The sequence below is a fragment of the Bombyx mandarina genome, chromosome 20 (genome assembly GCF_030267445.1).
Source record: "Bombyx mandarina strain Sakado chromosome 20, ASM3026744v2".
NCBI classification, from domain to species: Eukaryota; Metazoa; Arthropoda; class Insecta; order Lepidoptera; family Bombycidae; genus Bombyx; species Bombyx mandarina.
The window spans coordinates 11,285,315-11,301,364 of NC_143226.1; the positions used below are offsets into that span (position 1 = coordinate 11,285,315).

The 16,050-nt window shown below is 39.4% G+C and overlaps 1 long non-coding RNA gene across 2 annotated transcripts in view; it reads right to left on the reverse strand.

The window, feature by feature from the left end:
- The window catches only part of LOC149500755 (uncharacterized), a 59,446-nt gene extending 43,396 nt beyond the window's left edge, over nt 1–16,050 (reverse strand). Inside the window, exons 1-2 of one of the 2 annotated variants that reach the window (XR_016324840.1) lie at nt 15,417–16,015; nt 6,888–8,018 (exon numbers count right to left, since the gene is read on the reverse strand). This is a non-coding gene — a long non-coding RNA (uncharacterized LOC149500755). Of the gene's footprint in view, nt 1–6,887; nt 8,019–15,416 lie in introns of those variants that run through there. The other variant, XR_016324841.1, reaches the window with a different exon arrangement.

Genomic DNA, 16,050 nt, shown 5'->3' on the forward strand with positions numbered 1-16,050 from the left:
AATTAAATTAGGTAACGCTAGTCCGAACATTAGCCTAATATTATCTTGATGCGTCACTGAAAACCGTATACGACTGCTTTAGCTTGTAGAAATATAAGTAGATATAATAAGGAATCATATCTGAGAAGGTCGATTGGAATGAATGATTAGTTGACTATTCTTAGTAGAAATTGAAAAAAAATGTTATTCAGTGTTAGGTATATTTCTAGTACATAAATTACAAACACAGAAATATATTGAATGAAATCCGAAGAGTTATCTGCAAATAAACCAACGATATTAAGTATTCGAATTCCGTGAATAAACACAAGAGGACGTGGTTTTTGCTTTGTCAACCTTTAAAGTGTGCATATGTTTTGTTTGTGTGTTACCTTTTTTTTTTTTTCGGGTCGAGGGCCGAACCTCCTACGAGGTCCCCGCGCAAAAGGGGCGCGCGGGGTATGTGAAACTCAACGATCTGCATGGTGTTGTGAGCAGACCGCGGGCCCAAGGCTTTTAGGACCCACCCACTAAACGACTCCCCTGCACTCTTACACCCGACATCCGATCCCCTCCGACGTCAGAACCTGGATGAGGTAGGGGGGCTACCGCGGTCAACACTACAACCAGACGGCGCGGCTCACCCCAAGGACGCCCGGCCGACGGAGCCTTCGAGGCGAATCGAAGGCTCTGAAACGTCGGCCGTCTCGGTACGGCAGCCCGTCGGGCCGCCCAGACGGTGCCGCTGGTGTGCCGGAATACCCCGCTGGACCAGAACCAGCCTGCCGGGTCGGGACGCGATACACCGTCGACCGGTCGCTCTATTCACTCCACGGTAGCGCGCTAGAGTGCTGGTATCGCGCCGCGCGGCCTCACCCACTCAGGTCGCCCCTTGACCTTCACCGGGGGGAGGCCGCCACCTACAGGGGCCGGGACGTACGGGCGTATTCCCGCCTCCGGCCCCCGGCTCGACGGCGACGGATCGGTGCGGAAAGGGAAGAGCTCTCCCTCTCTCGCTCCGCCGCCTCCTTCTGCGAGATGGTGGACTCGCAGAAGTCGAGCATCGCCTTCCAGGACGCGTCGCTGCCGAGCATCGTAGCCACGACGCGCGGCAGCGAGAGGTCCTCTCCAATGACCGCGACGAGGGCGGCGCGTTGCTCGTCGAATCCAGGGCAACGCGCCAATGTGTGTTCCGCTGTATCCTCCTCGTCGCGGTCCACGCAGTGGTGGCACTGCGCCGTCGGTTCCCTTCCGGCTATCTTATGCAAGTACCGGCCGAAACAACCGTGGCCGGTCAACATCTGCGTCAGCCGGAAGGTGAGGCATCCGCGGTCGCGGCCCATCCAGTCCGCGAGAACTGGGCGGACCGCCTCGACGGTACGGATGCCGGCCGACGGGTCCGCCAAGCGGCGAGACCACGCCTCCAGCACGGACCGCCGAGATTGGAGCCTCCGCGCTCGAACTACTCCTTCGCCGGGGCGCCCTTCCCCCCTAGAGCGGAGGTCGCTACGCCACCTGTAATCGGCAGTGAGCGCCTCCGCCTCCAGGTCCCAGGGTGGCGCCCCGGCGAGCGTTTACCGAAAAAGTTTTGTTTTCCCAACTACTGGTACAACAATATGGCCAATTTTTGTTTCCATTCTGCCCATACTGAATTAACATAAGACGTTAATACTTATAATTTGCGGAATAGTTTTAGGAGGCAACTTTTTTTGTAACAACCCAATGCGCGAGATCGCTAATAATTAAATTACATGAATTTTCAGGTTCATTAATCATCCTATCCATCTACTACCATCTGTGAGAGCGTGGAAGAGTGGAAAAATAAAACAAAATCTAGACTTTATTTCTCGAGTTTTTCCAGTTATTCACTACGACCATCTGTATTTTGAGGTGTTCATTCAAGTAGTTTTAGCCTAATTAGGGCAGCTTTCATACCTACCATAGTATTGAGAATTCTCTCCTCTACCTTGCCCTCATATATCAATAAGGGCGGCGCCTTTCACATTATATCAGTGGGTACCTTTTCCCTACCTAATCGTTGATAGTCTGGGGTGCTATTCCAAATACACTCGGAGGGGTAAGTGAGCTCACGGGTCTTGACCTGAGAGAATTTGCTAATATTAGCTCCAGCAAGAGCAATTCTTTTCTGAATCTGCCACGGAATCGCGGAGTCGAAATCGTAACTCACTAAGAAGGTTCTTCGAGAACTTCAGTGCCTTATGTCTATGAGTTAAGTTGCAAGTTTTTTATTTATTTTATTGCTTAGATGAGTGCACGAGCTCACAGCCCACCTGGCGTGAAGTGGTTGCTGGAGCCCATAGACATCTACGACGTAAATGCACCACCCACCTTGAGATATAAGTTCTAAGGTCTCAAGTATAGTTACGTCGAATTCTTCATCAGTGATCGGTGCTGTGCCTAAAAGCAACGAGAGTGGATCAGGAAGATCGGATAAGACACGTTAGGACGGCTTTGCGCTGCCCCGTAGCCTGGATCGGATTTGTAGTTAGAGATAGTCACGACAAGAGGGTTATCGGAGATCGCTGAGCACTAAGCCCAATATGAGCTTGTTTATCTGATTACGCAATTTAAAAAAATCTCTAATCCCGGTTCGGCCTTTGAGACGAACAGCAAGATAGCTTTGATACGACTTAAATTCAAACGGAAGTCGTGATTAATACAACCACAGCGAAAATAAAACAAAAGGCTTACACTCCATTCTGTCAATTCAATTCAAGACACGATGAACTCCGTTTACTCGAACAATATGATGACTAGAACATTTTGATGCGCGTGAAGGACGTGAACTGTTTCAGATTTTTTTTTTTTTAAAACACTAAGTACATGGATGCAATTTAATGTTTATGCAATCCCCATTGCACAGCCTGGAGGAACTCATCATTCTCGGACAAATGGAGGGGAAGCGCGCTAGAGGAAGACCAGCTAGATGGGTGGACCAACTCAAGGAGGTGACTGGAGGCCAGATACAGGGAGCGGTACATATGGCGCAGAACCGGACCGAGTGGAGAAGATTGAGATACAGTCACGATCCTCAGCATTGAGGGAACGACCAGAAAGAAGATTTGTTTATTTAGTACTGGTTTAGTTTACTGGTGGTAGGACCTCTTGGGAGTCCGCAAGGGGTAGGTACCACCGCCCTGCCTATTTCTGCCGTGAAGCAGTAAATGCGTTTCGGTTTGAAGGGTGGGGCAGCCGTTGTAACTATACTGAGACCTTAGAACTTATATCTCAAGGTGGGCGGCGCATTTACGTTGTAGTTGTCTATGGGCTCCAGTAACCACTTAGCACTAGGTGGGCTGTGAGCTCGTCCACCCATCTAAGGAATAAAAATAAAAAAAAGTAGTTGTGTATTTGTAAGCCGAGAACAGAGGAAGATGGCGAAACATAATCCAGAGAAGGATAATGGGAGAAGATAGTCACGACCCTCCAGACATGAGCAGGAATGCGACTCAGGGAGGAGGATTTGTTATGTAACGTTATACAGAGGTGCCCAATACTGTTTTCGATTAGTTTAATTAATAAAATTAACGTTGCAGTTTTGGTGCTCTGTGAGATAAAATTTAAAAATACTACATGATACAACTTCTTCAGACTATTGTGGTAAATTATTGTTATTTACACATGGTATTATAAATCATACGTCATCAGGATCGTCCCTTTTAAAACGTCATAACCTACACAAATATACGTAAATATGTACATACAGAGATTAATACTAACATATTTCTGTCTATCAGCCCACAGCCTTCCACTGTTGGATATAGGGTTCCCCAAGACTCGGACAAGGACCGGTTCTCCGCTGCCTGCATCAAACTAAATACGTTGAGAAATCAGACGCCATGCATTCATATTAAACATTGAACATGCAAATTAACAAATGGCAGATTTAAGCAATAATATGCAAAAAACATTAACAAAAAAATTATTCATACAAAAATGCGGGTGTTTCGAGATATTTAACAGGAAATTCTTTGTTTGTTAGTAGTCAAAGAACTTTGTGTGGCAACCAGAACAATAGCGACATCTGGTTATACATTTAAATCATACAATGACTAATGAGGTACAGGTCTTTTTTAGGAATATCGTACTACGGGTTGTAGGATCTCACAGTCAGGCTTACACCTAGACCCCACTCATATCTGACTTTATCTATAGTAATATTACAAAGCTGAAGGGTTTATTTGTTTGAACGCGCTAATCTCAGGAACTACTGGTTCGATTTGAAAAATTCTTTCAGTGTTAGATAGCTCATTTATTGAGGAAGGCTATAGGCTATATAACATAACTCTAAGACCAATACAGGTGGAGCATCAATAAATAATGTTTCAAAATAGGGGTTTAAATAGCTCCTTGATATTTTATATTTCAAAAATATTTTCACTTTCTACGTAAATGAAGTTGCAGGTAAAATTTAGCGTTATGCCAAAGTAACTATACCACGCGGACGGAGTCGCGGGCAAAAGCTAGTTATTTATGTGCTGATACCAGTTCCTTGCACGACGTTCATAAGTTTTCGCCGCAAACTATATTTGTGTTACAATAAAACATCAGGCCAATATAACGTTTATTTTGATTACGAAGGATTCTGCGGGAAAGGATCGTGGGAGGGAATCTGAAATCAAACAAACAACATGTTAATTTTTGTTTGTCTGTGTTAAAATAATCATATCTTTATTAATTTAATAGTGGCGGGGTTGTGTTCGCGATTTATATCTTCATTAAATATATGACGGATTCAACTTTATTAGGCTTTTTGGCCATTAAAAGCTTCCGTGTCGGGCCGTTTGGTAAAATCATCTGTATATGTGTGTCTTCTATGATGTCAAGGAGCAAGCGCAAGGCAGGGTCAAGTGGAGACAGCTTTTGAGGGCCCTATGTACTAGCGGGGTACCTACCTTAGGACTACAACAACAACAAAATGCTGGTAACCTAAGAAGATTATTCCACCGTAATCAGTGAAGTAGGTGAGTTCACGAGGCTCTCATTTTTATTTTTATTGCTTAGATGGATGGACGAGCTGACAGCCCATCTGGTGTTAAGTGGTTACTGGAGCCCATAGACATCTACAACGTAAATGCGCCACTCACCTTGAGATATAAGTTCTAAAGTCTCAAGTATAGTTACAACGGCTGCCCCACCCTTCAAACCGAAACGCATTACTGCTTCAGATACAGGCAGGGTGGTGGTACCTACCCGTGCGGACTCACAAGAGATTCTACCATCAGTAAGAAGTCACCTGAGGAGGATGTTGTCCATACAATCGAGCATACATTGTATATTGTGTCTGGTTTTAATGCAATCTGATTTCTGTTTATCGAAATGCCAGTCAGATAGCCGTTGAAGTGTACACGCTATTTATATCGATCGCATATGACTGATAACAAGCGGAACTGTGACTCTTCGGAAGGACGAATGCGGCGCGGCGTCGTCAATCAGATAACAATAATAATTAATTTTAAAATAAGCAGTAATTTTTCGGTTATTCCCATACATTGTGGGTTCATAGTGCATAAAATAATTTTCTGAAGAATTTTAAACAAAGATCTCGTTGTCGTGTTGTAGAAGAATTTTTCTTTTCGTCTTAGAGTGGAACCGTGTCGTAAAATAACGTGCTATGGGAGCGTTACTTGTATGCGAGCTCAGGTAACCGATTCCTTTAGGATTTCTTTAGGAACACTTTTTATATTGGTAGATCTGGAAGGAATCTGGGAAAAAAAACTCTGAATCGCGCTTACAACAATTTCAAAATAACCTTGGAATACACAATAACAGCGGAAAACAAAATTAAAGTTCCGTTACTGTTTTTTTTAAAAGCAATTTCTTTGCCCTCGAAGACCGATAGTATTAGGTGTTTTTCTATGAAATTGCTGAGATAGTCAGTAATTTCTTTTCTTATATATTTTAAGATACATGAATTAAAATATGCACCCAAGGTAGTGATGTAACTCTGCCAGCGCAGCGGTAATTTTTCGATGCTCATCTTGAAGAAACTTTTTTAAGGGATTTTATGACCTGGTAATTAGGACCTGTAGGTCAAGTCTTACTTTAATTTTAATGAGAACTTTTTTATATGAAAAATGATATTATGATATGGGATGAAATATAATATCAGTAAAATGGTGGTCATTTACTGAGACTTTTTCAGTGGACTTTTTGGAGGATTCCGAGAAGTTACGTTCAGCGGCTTTGTTTCATTTTCCCACATTTTCACAGATACTAAACAGTTAATAAACCACTGTTATTAAACATTTAAACCTGCAGAAACACTAAATAGACAATATTAAACAAATCCCACAACTTCACTCTTCGCGTTCCCGCCAAAAAGTCCTCTTGAAAATACAAATGTCGTGGCAACAAAACACTAATCAACAAACTAATGACGGAATTTTAAAATATGATTCCAAATTCTTTTTTTTTATTTAAAATTTATTGCCATCTATCATAGACCTATATAGTAGGGACACGACATATTGTTCTATACGTACAATGCTTATATAAATAGCACCCATTTTGAAGGCACATACATAAACATATATCTATCTCGTTCTTACTCAGCACTTTAACTCGCAGGAAAACAATATAACAGTATTTCAGTGCGTACATAAAATGAAACATGAATATACGTAAATATCTCCGTCTCCGTCTAATGAGGCCGAAAATCCGCCATGTTTAGCGCGCCAAATGTCATTGTCACGTCAGTTCGGCCGTCTGTTTTGGGTTGTACATTATTTATTGACTTTGATATCGATTTAATATGATTGATTATATAAAATTTCATAATTTATCATGCTTAAAACATACAAAAATAATAATTAAAACGTATTTTATAGGATCTCAAGAAAGTCGATGCCCTAAAACTATTATCTATATGTATTTAAATTCATTATGGAGCCCTCATCCGAAAAATCCATTTTTCGGTCGGAATCTATTGATCATGACACTAATCATAAATACCACTTTAAAATATGTCATCAAAACATATTTAGACATTCTGTTTAGATATTTCGGGAAAAAGGCTACCGACAAAATCTCTTCGGAACTATTTAAATAAAATAGTTTTATTCCGCAGTGAGTAAAACACTATTGTAAATTTGTTAAATATTTAATAATTAAGTGATTTTAGAGAGGAATTCACAAGGAATGACGTTTGTAATTAATGAATAAATGTTCTGTAGGTGTTTTTTTTTTCACGCGGTCCCTTGATAAGTTTAAAATTTGAATCACTCTCAAGCGAAAGTGATTCAAATGGTGCGGCGCACCTTCCTTGGGGTGCGCTGCGGTAGTATGTTACGGACTTTAGAGTCAGCAAAACAATTAAAATAGATTGTATTAGTCTAAGAAAAACACGTACTCAAAACACGATAACATTTAGCATGCTAGAAATGGGCTGATGGCTTTGAACTACGCCATATCTTTGTGTTTTGCGACAAACGACAACTTTATAAAATCAGTGTAGCAACTTTTAAAAATCATCATATCGTTTACTTGGCAAATTCGAAGGACGAACTTGTCTTAGATTTCACCCATCTAAATCATATCATATTTGCACATAACAATATACCTACTTACTTCCCATTAAAGTATAAATTCTACAAATAAATAATACTCAACAATATTTAAAATAAAATGAGCCAAGAACGTTTATCGATAAAACCTGATAACATTGAAATCTTTTGTACAGCACTAAAGCCGCCATGTTTTGTGGCCAGATGACGTCACAGTGGCACGAAATTTTGGTTGACGTTTCATTTCCATAGGTTTCCTACTTCATTGCCATCTATACATAAATTACTTTTCAAATGGCCAGCGTTGTAAAACGTCAACTTCACAGCAATTACGAACGACCTATTATTAAGTTTATACGGCTCGACTGTTCATTACATATTTTCTTTGGCCCATTACCATGTCTAGTCTGGACAGCTCTGATTAAGAAGACGAGCGAGTTTAGGGAACGGGTCGTGATATAGCTTTCTTGAAAGCTCTGTAGCTGTCTCGTCCTCCAAAGCTCCCCGAATAAACTACGAAGATAAGGGCGATAAATTTATTAACGCAATTAAAAAAGCTAGTATGAATGAATTAGTACTTATAGTTTGGTATGAAAGTACACAGTTTTAAATTTGTCTCTTTAGGAGCATTTTTTATTGCTTTGGTGTTAAGTGGTTACTGAAGCCCATAGACATCAACAACGTAAACGCGCCACCCACCTTGAGATATAAGTTCTAAGGTCTCAGTATAGTTGCAACGGCTGCCCCACCCTTCAAACCAAAACGCATTACTGCTTCGCGGCAGAAATAGGCAGGGTGGTGGTTAACTACTCGCGCGCACTCACAAGAGGTCCTACCACCAGCATTAGTTAGAAACAGGAGAATAAATTTTCATGAAAAAAAAACTTCGCTCTTTTCCTTACAACCGTAACTAATACCTTCCATAACAAACAAAAAAAGGATCTCGTCTACAAATTAGTAAGTCCTAATCAAGTTGGAAGTGATACACGTGTCCGTATGTGGGTACGACGGGGTCGTCGAACTCTGGAATTAGCGGTATCCTCGCTGCCGAAAACATCCGAGTTTTATGATGACCGGCCTTTATAAGACACAGGATCGGAGCGACACGATTTGAAAGTCGAAGCGGTCCGTTTGCTTTTTTTATTTCTTATTTACAACAGTGACAAACTAGTTTTTGGCCCACTCGAGTTTATATGGTGGACGAAGAAATCATAATGTGAGTGAGAATATATGAGGCGGATACTATACTATTTCTAAGGACAGATTATGTGACACAAGTACAAGTCATAAGGTTGAGGTTCATCAATTTATACATACAAGTCGGAAAACCTTTTTGGAAGGAACCTTACTTTTTTTACACTAGATGAGTTGCTTTTGAGTGGCGAACAGAGCCCCTTTGTATCAAAAATTTGAATGTCGCCATCCGCCTTCTACAGAGGTCCAGGTCTTAATATTATGTTGTATAACAGCTGTTCCACCCTTGAAACCGAAACGCATGGCTGACATGACATAAACAGACAGCACGATGGAACCCACCCGTGAGGGCTCACCACCATTATGAATTTATAAAATTACTGGCTGTTACTCGCGACTTCGCCTGCGTAATTAAGGAAAAGTATTGTTACGCTGTAAGAGTAACGCCATCTATCGCCGAATAGTACGAATATCGAAGGATCTAGTAGCGACCAGAACGCTCGAGAAGTACAACGCCATATATTGACAGATAGCGGAAACTACTACTAGAGATGTGTGGAATATTCTTGATAGTTCTAGGGATGAGGTATCGGCTATAAAAGCGTTGTAGAAATGGCACGCAGTCAGTAATCGGAACTACTCGAAGCGAAACAGCGAACGGATCATCTGAAGCGAAGCGAATTGAGAGTTTTAAAGTGTTTGTGAAGTGTTCTAAGTGTTGTTGAATACAGTTTTTAGTTGTACTTTGGTGAAATTTTTATTTATCCCGAACCCCAGCGCGTAACAGTATCAATGGAATTCCCTGTGGCAATGACATGTTTTTTCGACATAAAAAGTTTTCTATGCCCCTCTCCTGGCTTAATACTATCACGCTGTTCGTTTCGACGCGAAAATAGGAAATATAAACAAACAAACACGCATTCACATTTAATAATAAGTACGGATAATCATTCATAAGCATTTTTTTTATACGTACTTAATTAATACAAGTACGTACTTATACGTATCCTTGATCACAGGAAACGTACACAAAGGAAATGACACACAACGAGAATTGAGAAACCTAAAAACCGGAGACGCAATGAAATTTTTAACTTACGACCTGGACAATAAGATTGATACTTGCTGGAACTCGTCAATGTACGTAATTTCTGCTTGACGGCCTTACGTTTTCATTAACATACAAATCACCCATCTAAAGTGAAAATCGTTTCGCCAGCCCGTGTGCGGGAGCACAGTAATTGCGTTCAAACACTTTCGATATAACTACATAAGGCGGTGGTCACACGGCGTTCTCATTTTCTTTGGCGAGGATCTCGGAGACTTCTTAATGTTCCGTTCATAGAATTAGATGACGACGCAATCCTAATTATAATATGTCTTACGTGATACCCGACCCGAAATGCTGGATGATCTCTAATTTCACTTCCATCCGTTCGCTAACAAACCTTAGAAGGTCATCCAGTATCACCATCCGAAGACTTCCTGAGAATTCCGTCAAAATCGGCCCATCGTTTCAGAGTCTACAGGGAAGTAGACACATTTACTTTTGTATACATAGATAAGGAGGCAAAAGTAGGCAGATCGTTGTGGCTTATTCGATAAGACGCCCGGTGTAGACGTAACAAGCGTTCGATTGTGGCAGAGTTCAAATCCGCGGGCTATCAATTTTTTTTTTTTTTTTCCTGCATAATCTGATGGTCTTAAGAAGCCATTTCAGCGTAACCCTAACAAGTAGGTGAGCTCAGGAGGCTCAAACCTGACGACGTTGCTAACACTAACCCTTTTTTTTGTTTTTATTTAACGGGTTTTGGTCGACGTCGACTGTTTACCATTCGGTGCGCAGGATCGGAAATGGAAATCAATTTATTCAGTGCTCAACACATACGTTCCACAAAGAAGATCAACAATAAAGGAAAAACGTCATGTAATTAAAATCAAAACCGTTAATTTGCTTTTGCTAATTTTTTTTTAATGTAAGGAATAACTAAGTATTGATACGAAGGAATTCTCATTTTGACCAGGACAAGTAGGCGACCACGGGCTCGATTAGGGATTTGCCGAGAGCTAGCCTTCGAACAAGACCTAAAAACTCAAGGGCAGCTGCTTTACGAATGCGTCTACTACCAGATCGGTATCGCGACCCGCTGAGAAGATCCGGCGAGAAGCTCAGCGGGCTAATATCACGGGTTAGGTATCGCATCGGGATAGATATTTGTGAGTCCGCGCGGGTGGGTACCACCACCCTGCCTATTTCTGCCGTGAAGCAGTAATGCGTTTCGGTTTGAAGGGTGGGGCAGCCGTTGTAACTATACTTAAGTATACTTGAGACCTTAGAACTTATATTTCAAGGTGGGTGGCGCATTTTACGTCGTAAATGTCTATGGGCTCCAGTAATCACTTAACACCAGGTGGGCTGTGAGCACGTCCACTCATCTAGCAATAAAAAAAAAAGTATATTACAGGCGTTTTTTTTAAAAGACATCTTCAACGCGTTCGTATATAAATGCTTAAAAATAATCAACGCTACAAAAAAAGAAAACAGGCTATAATGACTTCATTATTTTTAAATCGATTTAAACAACACTATAATTTTTACGTAACAAAGTAGTAAAATACGAACGTGTTTTTGAATTTTAAAATTTTTAAACTAAATTCATACATTAATGAAACCGGTCCGACTTGGTGGCTTGCTTAATGAATGTTATTTTTCAAACAGCTCGTCGATTATCGGTCTTGTGCAAAATTCCGATCTAGTCTCGTGGACATTGACAATGAACAACCCATGGCTCCCAATTCATGTATACCCTTGTATTAATAAATCTACCTACTTATATAAAAATAAATTGCTGTTCGTTAGTCTCGCTAAAACTCGAGAACGGCTAGACCGATTTGGCCAGTTTTGGTCTTGACTTATTTGTGGAAGTCCAGAGAAGGTTTAAAAGATAAGATACATATGAAAATGCTAGGAATTAAATAAAAATTACAATTAAAAACAAAATTGATGTGTGTCCCGTCGGACGGATTCCTTTTGTTTGTTTTAAGTTTATTTTAAACAAAAGTTTAGGTCTTTTATTTATCGATTCAGGCACAACGAAGCCTGACGGGTCAGCCATTAAAAAAAAACTAGTCCTAGTTAATCTTACAAAGTTTTACGTCACAGTCGTTTGAACCCGTTGGAACAGTAATGGAATGACCGCACAATGGTGAAAGCAGGTCCGAAGCGTGAAAAACAACAAAAAAAAACTACGTCAATTAGTTGGAAACACTGGCGAGGTCGTTACGAAGTTTTGATCGATTGATTCATTTTTGTCGTATGGCAACACCGAGATTTATTTTACTATCGCATTTGGAAATGTACTCGTAAAGTCAACAAAGGCAAGTCGTATTCGATAACCGAATTTGCACCTATTACCGATTTTTTTTTAAATGTTCGGAAAAATTTGCATATTGTTTACTGCATAGATAAAATATTCATAGTTTTTCTGGCGGCGCGGCTGTAAGAACAAAGGGTTCCTTCACCTGTGTCAACAAAAATTCGTATTGTTTCAACGTCGTATTTCGTTTCGCTTATTATTAACATTTTAACGCTTTAATGTAATGTGGAAAACAACGAAAATATATCCTTTATTATTTATTAGATAAACATTTCCGGACTGTCTTGTATACATTTTTAATAAACTAATAAAATTATTCAAGTACATTCGTTACACACTGAGGTAGCATGAAACGAAAAAGGTTTAAGACTTAAAATTTTTAATAAATTATTTCGTTCCGTATCCGGTGCAAAATTTTACTACCTAATTCCATAACATACAATATCAAATCCAGAACTACGAGGTACTTTGGTAAGACAAAGATGTCTTTTTGTCAACATGTACCTTGAGAAAATGAACGTCATGTAATCCAATTATTGACTAGCGCGTCCGACAAACGTTGCTTGCACTGAAAACATACAAAAACCATAGAATTTGATCCCAGTGTCACCTATGAAGTCACAATTGTAAATATTTACTTCTTTTTTTCCTACCTAAGCTGATGGTCTAGAGTCTAGAGAGACCATGTCAGCGTCGCCGGGCTAGTAGGTGAGCTCACGGGGCTCAAACCTGACGATAATATTTCCTAGGAAACCTCATTTGGTCTATTAAGATCCCACAAACAGCCCACTGGCTTTCACGCCGGATCTACTCAGCAGGTCGTGATTCCGATCCCACGGTAAATTCAGCGAAGCACTGCTCTTGCTAGGGCTAATAGCGTCTTAGGCTACCAGCGAACACGTAGAGAAAAAGAACTATTAAGAAGATATTCAGTTCAATCATTTTCAAGATTATAATTATCTTAACGATCATGAAATTAATAAAAATCATTGTTATGTTAAACATTTATACTTATAATTTCTATGGTTGTGATCTGTATTGTGCATCAATAAAAAGGAAAAAGAAAAAAAAAAGACGCCTTCTTTTTTCACTTCCATTATAAGCATACCCTCATCGGCGCTATATTCTTCTTGATTATGAAACATTCAATGTTACTAAAAACTAAACGTCATTGCACCCAATAAACAAGATTCTATAACCTGTACAAGAGTTATAGGTCGAACAGGTTTCTTTTGAAAACAATGGAGCCATTTTTCTTCAGCCAACAGGATAAGGAATTCATTCATTGTTCGAAGTTTAAATTTGAAACTCGAATCCCAAGTTTGTGCGCGGTGTTATATTCTTGTAGTGTTTTCATGAGGTCGTGATATTGAATATACCTATTCTGATAATAGGTAGTCCGAGTACGTACTTCTTTATACTCGACTAGCGACCCGCCCTCGCTTCGCTTCGGAAACATTAAAACACACATGAAACCAAAAAAATAAATAAAAAAAAGTAGCCTATGTTCATCAGGGACAATGTCGGCTTCTAATGGAAAAATAATTTTTCAAATCGGTCCAGTAGTTTCGGAGCCTATTCGAAACAAACAAACAAACAAATCTTTACTCTTTATAATATTAGTATAGAAGTATAGATCAAAGAATTGAAATATTTATTAGACGTTAAACTTTAATAAGCCTTATTGTTTTCGTTGTATTGTGAGTTTAATTAACAATTATGTAATTTAAATACATCAATGCGATCGTGGCATCGATTCTGAGTGCAAATTGAATTAGCTAATAACGGATTTAAAAAATTAAAACTACCCTATAATAAAACTATTAATAAATATGTATAGTATCATTACCAAGCGAGTAGACGTTTCTTCGACATTCAAAGGTGTGATTAAAACAAAACCAACATTCTTGTACAGATAAGATTATTTGAGAGGGTATTTTAGATTATACATACGTTTTTATAATAATAAAAAATTGTAAATGTGAAAAATGCTTACTCTGCTCATCTATTATGTTGGTTACCGTCACGGAACATCAGAAAGTGAAGTCCTCCAGCTTGGAACACGAGGTCGAAGTTCTAAATGTATTTTTGTAATGACTGTCCCATCCACAAACCGGAACGCCACGCGGCAGGATAATGGTGCTTACCCGTGCCGGCTTTCGGGTTTATACATAGATTGCCGCTATAGTTTTTTCCAAACAGCGGCTTGGCTGTTCCCTTAGAATTGGCTATGATCACGAGCGACCGTGATCGCAATACTATGGGCCGCTTGGTTTTATTCCGTACGAAAGGCAAAGGAATTTTTTAAAAACCTATTTTAGATTCAATAAAATACAGAACGGAAAACGAATAGGTAATGGCCTAGCACTAAAAACTATTTTTAAATTCAGAATACCTACATACGATTTTCTATCAGCTAATTTATTATTTGGTTGGTATTACTTACATATTTGGTTGGTATAACTTGCAACAAAATGAAAGGTAGCGTATAAAACTAGGGTAGGTACCAAGTATCGCAGTGTAGGCTACATTTCAAAATGCTAAATCGTTATCATCGAGCGTTGCGCCATCGTGTGCTGTTTTATTAATAGAAATTCGAATTTGAAATGTTAAACGTTGGTATTTATAATGAATAATTTGAAATACGAAAATTGTTTATGGTAATAAGAATTTCGGAATTAGTACGACTATTTTTGAAGAAACAGCGTCTTCAATCGAATACTACATAAATTATTGACTTGCCTTTCGAAATTAATCTCGTAAATTATTGTTAATTTACTAACAGTAAATTTATTTTCTTGCACGATTCGTACCATGAGAAATTCACACGGGGAAATGGGTATTCCAGTTTTTGTTCGGCGCCTATTCAATGGGTAAAACCGGCGCGTACCTATGTAATAAGTTTACCCGCCATCGTGTATAACCTTTTTTTTTTGTTCTTTGAACTTACATACATGCATGTACGCATTTGTTATTCATTGAATCCTTTCAATTTTAACGAACATATATTATGAGAATTAATAATGTATTATAGAATAAAAAATTGTAGATTGTACGGATGAAAGTGAAAACAAAGTTAGTCGAGGCCGTGAACGCAAAAAAAAACAACCGTATTTAGTGAGCGGATGAAATCTGAAGGCGTCAGGTAAACAGCTTAGATAACTTTTCATACACTATACGCAGAATATACAACTTTATCATGCGCGTGTGCAAACATTAATCAAAAAACTGTCGTCACTATCGTTATACATGTACGTATGATAACGTGACCCGATTACAACAAAAAGTCTGTTTTACATTACAAAAAAGATGTAAAGCTACATAAGAGTATAAAACCGACCTGCTATCCTGAGGACTGCACGGTCGGCCGGGTCCAACTGCAGAATGGACAAAGGCTTGTCCTTCGCCCATTCTTTCAAGCTGAAATCGTTTTCGAATTCCATTTTTCTGTCATCCAAAACACGAAGTCTCGCGCGAACTCTCGCACATAATTGAATTGATCACAGCACAACACTACCACCGAATATTACATAAGAAACACATGTTTTAGATTATAATACAAATAAAAAGTAAACAATACGTTACGTTCATTGTAACATGAAAATCAATAAAGTTAGCGCATATCACAGCGCGCTTCAATACCCTTAAAAACTGTTAGCTTAACAATATAATCAACACTTGCATAGCACTAATATTCAAGAAAAAAATATTAAAATTAACTGCAACAAACTCCTGTTCAAAGGGACGGAGTGACAACAAACGATTTATAGGTTATAGAATTCGTTGAGCGTCATACACCGAGCCGGCGGACTGACATGATGCGACTGTCTAGTTCGAGAAAAAGCCGCAAAACGTCGCTGTTATCACTCAGCTGTTTTGGCGCATGTTCACTTCAATATAATACAGTAAAGTTAAATTTTCATCCCAATACATTAGGGTTTGCTAAACGTGTTGGTTTATTTTTTGGTGGTGTA